Source organism: Miscanthus floridulus, chromosome 9 (assembly GCF_019320115.1).
Source record: "Miscanthus floridulus cultivar M001 chromosome 9, ASM1932011v1, whole genome shotgun sequence".
In the NCBI taxonomy this organism is placed as follows: Eukaryota; Viridiplantae; Streptophyta; class Magnoliopsida; order Poales; family Poaceae; genus Miscanthus; species Miscanthus floridulus.
The window spans coordinates 136079066-136082182 of record NC_089588.1 but is presented as its reverse complement, the minus strand read 5'-3'; the positions used below and the strand labels follow the sequence as shown (position 1 = coordinate 136082182).

The 3117-nt window shown below is 40.0% G+C and overlaps 1 long non-coding RNA gene across 1 annotated transcript; it reads right to left on the bottom strand.

Annotated features, from left to right (window-relative positions):
• Nucleotides 1-648: 648 nt before the first annotated feature.
• LOC136483032 (uncharacterized) lies at nt 649-2504 on the bottom strand. The gene is made up of 3 exons (XR_010765286.1): nt 2309-2504; nt 2155-2211; nt 649-1010 (listed from the first exon to the last, which is right to left on the bottom strand). It is a non-coding gene; the product is annotated as an uncharacterized lncRNA (long non-coding RNA).
• Nucleotides 2505-3117: the final 613 nt, after the last annotated feature.

Sequence of the window (3117 nt, the reverse complement as noted above, 5' to 3'; positions counted from 1 at the left end):
TAAAAAAATGAATTTCAAAATGTGAGAACTTCAAACATAATTGGCTAGATTTAAATGATGATTTCAAATGAAAAAAAATTGTCAACTACAAAGTTATAGATCTCTTCTAGATGTTCTAATTCTGTATAAAGTGTGTTGCACCTATTTTTTTGAGACGGTTCTAGATCCAATTGTCTCTACAAATCGATTTTTAGAGGTGGCTCTAGAGCTAGCTACCTCTAAAAATCTGTTTGTAGAGGTGGCTGAAAATACCAACCACCTGCTACAAATTCATTTCTAGAGGCGGCTCGTTTCGGAAACCATTTTTGGAGGTGGTGTTAGATTGATCCACCTCTGTTGAAAAAAGAAGGCGTCTCTAGAAACGGTTTTTGTGTTAGTGGTCTGCGTGGGATAGAGGGTGTTGTGGGTGGCAATGAGTTGAGGGTTGGAAGCAAGGAGCTGGTGTATTTTTGAGTTTTTTGTTTGGCGGACCTAGGCCACCTTTACAAATGAAAATGTGGTTCCATTCTTACATCTTTTCACGGCGGATTTTCGCAGTTGGTTCCTATCATGAACTGTTGGTGAAATATCTCCCGTCAGTGAAAACAATTTTCACCAACGGTTCTATTATAATGCGGTGGTGACACACAACAAGCGTTGTTTAATGAATCATTGGCGAAAATGGTACTCCTCCCATTCCAAATTATAAGACGTTTTGGCTTTTCTAGTACATGTCTAAGTTCTTAGCAAAAGCTATGTATTTGGAAAAGCCAAAATGTCTTATAATTTGGAATGATCGGACTATTACTTTATAGTAGTAGTGTCAACGACAGACATTATTCCACTGTATCAAACTCAAATGTCAACAAATGGAGCCAGAATGCAAGAGCATAACGTCTTGCTTTATTGAGGTTGAAGTCTGCACTACACAAGCGATGGTTTGCATGGTGGAGCGTCGCAGCTAGGCGTGTGTGGCGTGTACGTAGGAGAACCACCGTGTCTGCTTGGTCGATGACTTGGAACAATATTCACTGTGCACAATAAAAATCCGTCAAGTTAGAATGTACAGCTAGTTTAGTTAATGGAAAGGATCAACCAGAGATACGGAGGAAATTCCGTACGAGTGCACAGTCGTACGTGGTGTTAAACAATACAAGCTTAGAGCGGCAACGCTGACATGATAATAACAAAATATGGCATATAAAAATTGGAAGCCAAATTTGAAGTTGGCATGTCATTTGCTAAAAACTGCAACTTCAGAGATGTATCTTCACCAGGCATGGATAGTTGTTATCTAATTGGATTAGCGAATAATTTCCATATTTTAGTTGTGTTGCTTTTCAATAGCTTGCATTCAACAACGGGAGACTGAAAGCAATAAAAGACTACTTGTGTATATAAGTTATGCAGAAACCATAATGTAATTGTTTCTTGAGTATATACTCCCACCGTTTCAAATTATAAGCCGCTTTGAATTCTTTGTTAAATAGAATTTGCTATATATCTAGACATATGTTATATTTAGATACATAGCACAATGAATGTACCAAAAAAGTAAAAGCGACTTATAATTTGGAACAGAGGGAGTACTACTTAAGTTATGCAGAGACCTTAAAAGAATTTATATAAAAAAGTAATTTTCAACTATAAAGTTGTAGATCTCTTTGAGCCTTAAAAATTTGTCTTCATTCAAAATAACTTTAAAAGTGATGGTTTTTTTTGGTGTTGCACCTATTTTTACAGGCGGACTATAATTCCAACCACATGTATAAACAGAGTCATTTTCAGAGAGGCAATTGAAAACACCACCCATCTCAAAAATTTTATTTCTAGAGGTGGATCATCTCGGAAACCATTTTTAGAGATGTTTTTTTATAGAATTGTCTCTACCAAAAAGGAAGTGACGCCTCTAAAATCATTTATGTAGTGCTGATATTCTAGTACACATTCTAGAAGTCATATTGAATTGTATTTCAGGATGGAGGGAGTACTACAAAGAAACAAATTAAATCTGGAGAAATTAAAATATGTGCGAAGACGGATGGTACCAGTTTTAATTTGCACAAATAGGTGATTTTTCTAATAATCCCACAAACTGGTCCAATTGTGTAATCATCGAACTGTATGCAAAATTACGATGATAAAGATGCATATAAAGTGTATATAGGTACTCACCTGGGGTAATACGCCCGTGGACGTGGCCCGTATCACGCATACGACTCATGTTAAAACCTAAGAGGCGACGCAAAACAATGTCAAGACAAAATTAGCAAGTGTCTTGTAAATTGTCGGAGCACTAACGTACACGACGGTAAAAGCGACGTATTACCTGTGGTTTCAAAACATAAACTGGGGGGCGGCGCCGCTGCCGGCGCCGGCGCCGGAGGTGCACTGTCCCTCAGTTCGCCCTTGCAAGGAACAGGACATCCATTGAAGAGAAGCAGCAGCAGCAACGGCAACAGCATGGGCGGAATGCTGTGGCGGCTGCCTGTCGTCGGCATGTTGCCACCCGTTGATGAGCTGATTCTCATGTAGTATGTCCTTGCACCGAGCACAAATAGCTCCCACGCACGCGTCTTATTGGGTGCTGGGTCAACTGTGTGGCGTCAGCCTAGCACGACTCTGCCGGACTAATTTGTCTTTCGTTGCTTTTCGGTGAACACCGACAGTGACTAGCTGACAGGTCTTGTCTAAATGCTAGCCATCGACTGGGGCTCCAGGATAAGTGTTACTCGGGATTTGAGAGAGGAGGGACGAGAGCACTACTACAAAAACGATTTGTCGCAACGCCTTGCTTTCTTTGTAGGGGCGGCTCTATATTGAGCCGCCCCTACAAATGGTTGTCAAATGAGCCGCTCTTACAAATGGATTTGTAGGGGCAGCAGGGGTTATCAGCCGCCCCTACAAATGACCCGATTTATAGGGGCGGCTCTATATCCAGCCGGCTCTATAAATTGGATTTGTAGGGGCGGCTCAATATTAAAGTGCATCTACAAATAGACGCCGAGTATTAAAAATTAAGCACTAAAATTCAAATTTTGTAAATGACCTCGGATGGAGAAACAATCAAAATGAAAGTTGTAGATCTCGAAAAGTTATGAAACTTTGTAGTTGACAACTTTTTCAGTTGAGATCATT